We start from the raw sequence: 8,371 nt of genomic DNA, 5'->3' as shown, positions 1-8,371 counted from the left end.
TAAAATGAATGTATATATATATTACTGTTCTATATTACTGTTCTTTTTCTCCTTTTGTACAGTTTGCCAGTACTAGTATAATTTAGATCGAAGAATTCAAGATGATTTATAATTTTGTTAGTGAAAAATTGAAAATTGAAGCCATCCAAGAAGGAACTTTAATATAAACTCTAAAAAAAAAATTTATTTCTTTTTTATGAGTTAATTTCATTTATTTACTTATTTTTATTTATTTATTTATTTATTTATTATTTTTTTGTTAATGAAATTAATGATACGTCAACTCTATGAAGAAATCAAACTATGTCATGATCTATGTAAAATGTGCTATTAAATTAAAATTGCGATACTCTTTCTAAAACGTTTCGCGTATATTGCGCAATACATTTCATTTTTTATATCTTAAATGAAAATATTGGCCCTTTAAGAAATTATGTAATGAAAAACATAATTAAAACAATTTCTCTATACGTGTAGCTCCACGTTTGCTCTCCAAAGTTTAGAACAGGCACTTACCCACTCGTCCACCAATTCATCAGGTTAGTTGTCATATTTTTCATTCAATAATACGCAGCGTAGAGCATTTTTTGGGGGGAAGGTGCCTTAGGAATCATACAATTGGCCTAAAAATAAATGACAAATTTTAATTCAGCTCCTTAAAATCATTTCACAAAAATTTTTTTGAGATTAATATTTTACGTTCGTGGAAGTGGTATTGGAATAATTAAATACATCATCAATTCAATTAACAGAAAAATTCAAAAGACACAAATAGTGTTATTTGTTTTTCAAATTTACAAAAATTAATTTACTGTAAGATATGAAACTAAGCTGAGAAACATTTTCATTAAAATTAAACCTCTAAAGGTTACGTTTTAAAATTTATTATTTAAGTTCCTAACAAAATATAATTTGTAAAGCAAACTGTTTAATCAACTGACAAAAGTTTTTTGTTTTGTTTTTTTAAATTAGCATTCACTCTTTAATTTGTTCTCATTCAGTAAACAGAAGGATGCATACAATTAATATTTTTAACGCGTAATCTAATTAAAATTATCTCTTGAACTTTTTTTTTATAAATAATTACTTGAGTAAATAATTGGTGAAAGATATTCTAATAAAAATAAATTGTATACTTGAAAATGTAAATAGTAACTTCTTAGCTATATTAATTTTTTGTGCAAGTTATTTTTTTTTCTTTAAAATTTTCTCTTAATTACATAGTTTGTGGGCATCTATATGTAGAAATAAACTTATTAAACTTCGAAAAGAAGAAGAAAATACTTGACATAAACAGAATACTTAATTTTCGATATTTCAGTTGATTATTAATTTTTGCGCTTCTAAAGTTTAATTTTAAAACTTTACTAAATAATAGCAAACATAATTTCTCCCTCACACAAATAGCTAAATATGCAAGGAGAAGTAATTTAATCATCATGATATAGAAAATGAGTTATAATTTAAATATCATAATGTAGCAAATGAGTGATAATTTATATTTTCGTTTAGAAACATATTAATCAATTGAATGTATGAAGTTGCAAATATAATAAATTTCTGAAGCCAAAAGAATCATTCTGAATTAGGAACTTTAAAAAAAAACTATATTTTCACTGTGAACTTAATTTATGCTTAAAAATATTAAAAATATTTATGCGGATGGAATAAAGAACTCATAATCATGACGAATACTTTGTGTGAATGAAAGGCAAAAACTTTGACTGAATTTTGATCAAATCATTGGATTTTCAAGTACTTGGAACTAGGTTATATACTACCATAAACCGGGGCGAGTCTACCCATTTTTTCAGTTTGTCAACTTTCAAGTGGTCAAACTTTTGTAAATATTAAGGAAAAAAGGCTTTTAATAGGTGTTTCGGAATCGCTATTTATCCTTCTTTAAAGCTGTGAATTCGATTTTAGAAAATATTAAGAGTTACGCTGTTACTGTATATTTTTATAGAACTGCTGACAAATCTCTCGTATGGGGCGAGTCTACCCATTCTACATATTAGCTTCTATATGATCAATGTAATCAAATTTTACTATTAAATTGTTATTTTAGTTACTATATAGGATATTTATGAAGTAAAATTCATAACTTTATTATATATTCCATTTTTTTATTCATAAAATAACACAAATTGAGTATTTGATCGATTATCACATTTTGATCACAGTTTTGTTTTTATAATCATTAACATTATAAAATAACATTTTTTTCTGATTATTGTTGATAAAAATAAATTAAAATTAATATAAATTTACAATTAAATAATTAATAAATAATAATAATTAAAGATTATTAACAAAATCGAAATTCAAACATTGGGAATCATGAAAAATCCTTTTCCCATTCTTTTGGGAGGTAATAATAATTTATAAATAATAATTTATTTAACTTGCATTAAATAAAAAAAGTTAATTTTGTAATATAAAAATTGAAAAAATAGGTAAAATAAACATATTTTATATTTACATTTATATTTAACCTATAAATTTTCTTATTAATGATAAATTTATCAATGCAGAATTAAAATAATATACTCAAATTCATTTAAAATGACTTAATTTTAATATAAACAAAGTTCTAAATTATATTATTATGCTTTATTAAAACTAAATACGAATGGGTAGACTCGCCCCGCGAATTCTGGCTTTTTGTTTACAACAGCAAAACTTACATTCTTTTTGTTTTTTTTTATATAAAATTAATGTAATCTTAGTCTTAGATAAGTTTATCACTTAACCAAAGTGAAAATAGTAATAATAATAATATACTTACGGAGCACCAACTAAAAGTTTGCTGATTTTCAATACAAATCTCTCAAAAGACGTTTGAACAGGTTGGTTAAAAAGACACCAAATAAATAAAAACGGATGAAACTACTACAGCGCCATCTTCCTTAGAGTCTGAACTAAGTCCTCCGTCGGTAAAACTTTTTTTATTTGCAATTTAAAATAGTTAAAATTAAATAAAACTAAAATGGGTAGACTCGCCCCTGGATTAGTTGACACGCCCCGTTTTACGGTAATTAATTTTCGGAAACGATTTTTACGAAATCAGACACAAAAACAGATTTTCTCATAATAAACATATATTTTCAATGCTTTAAAATACGCAGAAAAAATTTCTAGTAAAACAACTGTTACTTATAATTATTTTTTATAATTTATTTCAATGACACTTCTAGTAAAGAAAATCTAAATTCTGGTATTTAAACCATTTATCTGGCAATGTCTTTCATTAATAGGTAACGGTAAAACGGAAATTTTCGTTTTGAAAATTATGGTTCTTATCATACACAATTAAAAAAATACATAACTGAAAAGTAAATTTTTATGAAAAGGGTTTTATACCATGCTATAAGTAATCGTGATAAAATTACCAAATTTTACCACATTTACTAAATTTCATTATACATTATAAAACCATATTTTATTGTTAAATTAACCAAAATGATTCGGCGCAAATTACTGAAATTTTTGGTGTTCCCATAGAGTCAGAAACAAGGTAAAATTTCGCAATATTCCAGTAGTTTTGACTATATTTTTTTTCTCCGTGTAACCCGCAAAATATAAAGGGAGTCGCAATTAGGAAAATATGTTTCAAGTAGTTTGTCCGAAAATTCGTTGTGTATAAATTTCCTATACAAAGATAATTCCTTTCAAAGATTTCATTTTAATTCGAATTTGCAAAAATTAAGCTTTTATAACGGTTTCATCTATCGAGTTAAATGACAAAATTTACATCTTGAAGGGAACATCGATAGATTAGTTCTTGGAAAATAAATAAAAATTAAAATTAAGGCTTCTTTGAGATGGCAAAGTATGCAAAAAAAGAAATTGACTTTAAGGAATATTAAATTTTGACTGATATCTTGCCTTAACTAACCATGTTATATTGATGATATTGCATCTTGTATATCTTGAACCATATTTTTTTAGATTTTGTAGGGAATTTTGATGGTTACGAATCTGAATTTTTAGAAAGGAAGGTATGTTCAGTTAGAGAAAGTATCTACTTGCGTCTGGTTTCTTAACATAAAATACTGCCTGCGCAAATTATAAGGTAAGAGGAAGATTTAAGATAAGGTTCTCTAACCAATAAATTTATTTTTAGAACATGAAATTTTGGTCATTAGATCAACAGTTTTTTCTTCTTTTTTCCACTCAGCAAAATCTTGAATTTTGAACCAATCTTTGTTTTGTGTGCATTGTGAAAAATAAATACTCAAATATCACGAAACTTTCTTCGTTTTAGACGAAGCCATTTCCTGGAATAAACTCTGATCAAAAATTTCGTCAAAGTTACAAAATAATTACCACCTTTTCGAAAAACAAATTTCGTCCAAATTAAGGAATTATTTCATAATTCTACTTTTTTTCTCAAAAAAAAAGATTATAAAACAAAATACAAAATTTAGTGCTAAATGTATCTAACTTTTCTAGTTATAACTTTATAGTGGGCAAACTAGGCGGATCAATACCACTCCAACAGCACAAGAAGGACAGATATAACAGATTACCCCCATGCCCAAAGCAGGTTTCGAACCCGGAATCTTCCTGATACTTGGACAACTCCTTGACAACTATAAAGCCTGGTTAACTTATTTCATCAATTTGTTTTTGATCGTCTAGTCTTCATTTTACATATCATTCTCCCACAAAGCACTTTGAGAGGTTTTAAAATGAGGAAACATTTTTGTCATATATTTGGGAGTTCGAGTTTCGTCACAAATCACATGATTCAGCAGCGAAATGACTTTTAAAAATAACAAAAATAGGTCAAGGATTTCTGAATCGTCAAATAAGTTTAATTTCCGAAACTGTATCCGAAATTTAAAAAAATTTAAAAGATGAAAATCAGCACTATATTTTACAATTGTGTGATCTATATTTCATTTTAAATTCTATTACAATATTCCCTTATTTTTTTAAAGATCCTCTGATTTTTTTTATAATATTATTTTATCGTTTTTAATTTGATTTTTATATTTAATAAAAGCAGCTAAATTGATTTGAGATTAGTGCTTCCTTATTATACCGAGCATTTTTCAATGAAACCATTTACACTTAAATTATAATCTATTTGCTGAATTTTGAATGTGAAAAAAAAGCATTTAGTATTGAATTTATATCAAATGTCAAACGCAATACTACATCGTACAAAGCAGCTTTTGCATTTAATAAATAAAATAATTCTTTTTTTAAAGATCCTCTGATTTTTTTAATAATATTATTTCATCGTTTTTAATTTGGTCTTTATATTTAATAAAAACAGCTAAATTGATTTGAGATTAGTGCTTCCTCATTATGCCGAGCATTTCTCAATGAAACCACTTGTACTTAAATTGTTATCTATTTGCTGAATTTAAATGTGAAAAAAAACATTTAGTATTAAATGTATATCAAATGTCAAAAGCAATACTGCATCGTACAAAGCAGCTTCTGCATTTAATAAATAAAATAATTCTAAGGATTTTCCTGACATTTAATCATAACTCTTGCAAATAGAAACAAAAATTAACAGCAACAATAAATGTGGAGTTACACAAAAATTCTTTGCCTCAATTTAATTTATTTATTATTCTCCAAGTATCGTAACTTTTCTCTCAAAGCTCTTAGTTAGCAAATACAAAATTAATTTCAAAAAGTCAGTCGAGTTACATTCTTCATCACTTTTATGAACATATTCCGTCTATCACTTTTCCTTCGCGATTTTTATTTTCTGAATAAAGGGCAGAAATAAAATAAAACAAAAATCAGCTCTCCGAAACTAAAGTTATTTAATTCGTTTATCCAATAAATATATTTAAATTAAATTAAATCAGGACGAAAATTTAATTCAGCTTATACACACGCGAATAGATGTTCTCACTTACAACTTTATTAACTTAACTCTTTTCAAATAACTTAATGGGGATTTAATTACATTATTCAACATTCCAATACGAATGTGATATATGAATCATATTTATTTGAAATTTAATTTAAAGAGAATGACTAGAATAAAAATCTTCTTACTCTACTTGAAATGCAAATATTTTAAAATTTAAAAATGCGTCTCTCTTTTTCAAAAGAGGCAATTTATTTTAAAAATAATTTCTCAATGTTTGTTATAATATTGTAATGCAAAAGGCATAAAAATAGAAATTATGAATACAAAAGCGAAATATATTTCTTAGTTTCGTACTCAAATAATAGTGCTTTTTATGTTAAAAGAAAATTCCATTAAATCCACCTTTTCTTTAGCAGAAACTCGGAAAACAGTAAAAACGTTAAAATAAGCAGTCTGAACGTCTGACTTAAATACAGTCATAGATCTCACTTGAATAATTTATTTTTACTTGTGTTTTGTGACAAAAGTATTTTCTTACGAGAAGAAAAAAAATGTATTTTATAGTACCATATTCTGAATATTTGAAACAGGCAAGATTTTATTTAAGTTAAGATCTCATTTAAAAAAGTTTACTTGAAAATGGAAAAAAAAATAGAGCATACCTGAAAAATTTCATGTACAAGATTTTGAGTTCATGGAAGATTTAAGAAGAAAATTCCTTATGAATTTATTCCTATCACATAAATTTGAGTGTGCAAGTCTGACCTTAAAGGAAAATTATTGAGAAGTGAGGCACTTAAATCTTTCTAAGATAGACATCAAGCTCGATGTGAATAAGGAAAAGTTAAGAAAAAACAAAAAAACATAGATTTTACAGTATGTATTTGCAGTGCATAAAATTGATCTTATAACACACCGAAAAAAAGTCTGTTAAATTTACCTTACTCTACTGTAATGACATTTCTGGTTAAAAAGAACTATTCTGGTTAATAAAACCAAATTAAACATTATATAAACCATTCATCTGGTAATTTTTAAGTTAATATGTTAACAAATTATCGGAAAATGGCTTTCAAATTAACAGTTATAGTTTCAAAATTATATTTTAGCTTAGTATTTTTTCTTAAATGTGAGTGCACACATTTAGAAAAAAATACATAATTGAGAAGTAAACTTAAAGGAATAAAGGGTTAAGGATAGTTTTAATGCATACTCGAATATATCATGATAAAATTATGAATTTGTACCAAATTTTATCACGTTATTGATTTTACCAAAATTATTACCAAAGCTCATCGGTAAAAATAACCTAGTTTTTTTGGTGTTTCCATAGAGTTACCCAAAAACGGTAAGTTTTACCATATTTTGGTAGTATTTACTATAATTTTTTCCTCAGCGAAAAAACATTAAAGGAAGAAGCATTTTATCTCAGCAAGTAATTCACTAAGTAAGGCATGAATACATAAGAAACAAACGCAATATTATATATTAGAATAATTAACAACACCATTAGTGATACACGCATTTTAACTTTACAAATGTCAAATAAAATTGTTCCTAAATTTAAGTATAATTTGGATTTTCAATATATTTTCTATATTTTGATAATAAGAATTATAATTTTGAAAACCAGAATATCCCGTAAATCATTACCATTAAGTTAAAAAGCACCAAAATAATGGCTTTTAAATACCACATATATTGGTTTAACTAACCAGAATTACGTTTTTTCTCTTTTTACCAGAAGTGTAATTACAATACAGTACAGTAATTTTACCAGAACTTCTTTTGCATCGTTGATTAATAAATTTTAACAAAATATACGTATAAACATACCCCTTGTACGAAGATTACACATTAGCCATATAAAAAGTGATGCTACTATAAAGTTACTACTACAAAATAAATACGGTCTATCGCTTAGAAAGTAGAATTTAGATTGTTTTTCGCAGCAGCAAATTCTCTTCATATACTTAACTACGTACCTTGCGTCTTTATCCGGAAAGATTGCATAAACCAACCCACCATGCAAATGATTACCTAGCGTTTGCAAACCCGATTCCCGCAAATTAAAGCGATAAATCTAGAGGTTGTTCTTCCCACTGCTGCAATTAAAAGTGTCGAACGAAATGTATCTTTCATTTAGGGGAAGAAATAAGATAAGAGTTTGCAATAATGACCCGGTACAGAACACTCATTTTTCTATTTATCAAGTTTTATGTCAACTGCATAGTATAAACAACTGAATTACAAAACTTATTATTATTTAGAATTTTTAAATATTTAGAATTTTGAATTATTTAGAAATTTGAATTATTTAGAATTTTGAATTAATTAGAATTTTGAATATAGTTTTGAATTTTTTTTGGTTTTTAATCCAATGGGTTGAAAGATTATTGAGGCTTGAAATATTGTTTAGCCAGAGTATCAGAACTTAGAAAAATAATATAGTGCGAATTTGCTAACCTAAATAACTAGGTGTTTATATATATATATATATTACTGTAATGACATTTCTGGTTAAAA

General features: G+C 25.8%; 1 long non-coding RNA gene across 1 annotated transcript in view; it reads right to left on the bottom strand.

Annotated features, from left to right (window-relative positions):
• Nucleotides 1-8,371, bottom strand: part of LOC139427140 (uncharacterized) — a 165,808-nt gene that overhangs the window by 21,658 nt on the left and 135,779 nt on the right. The window contains exon 2 of the long non-coding RNA XR_011638298.1: nucleotides 517-623. This is a non-coding gene — a long non-coding RNA (uncharacterized lncRNA). The remainder of the gene's footprint in view (nucleotides 1-516; nucleotides 624-8,371) is intronic.

The sequence above is a fragment of the Parasteatoda tepidariorum genome, chromosome X1, assembly GCF_043381705.1.
Source record: "Parasteatoda tepidariorum isolate YZ-2023 chromosome X1, CAS_Ptep_4.0, whole genome shotgun sequence".
In the NCBI taxonomy this organism is placed as follows: Eukaryota; Metazoa; Arthropoda; class Arachnida; order Araneae; family Theridiidae; genus Parasteatoda; species Parasteatoda tepidariorum.
This window is presented reverse-complemented; position numbering and strand designations above follow the sequence as displayed.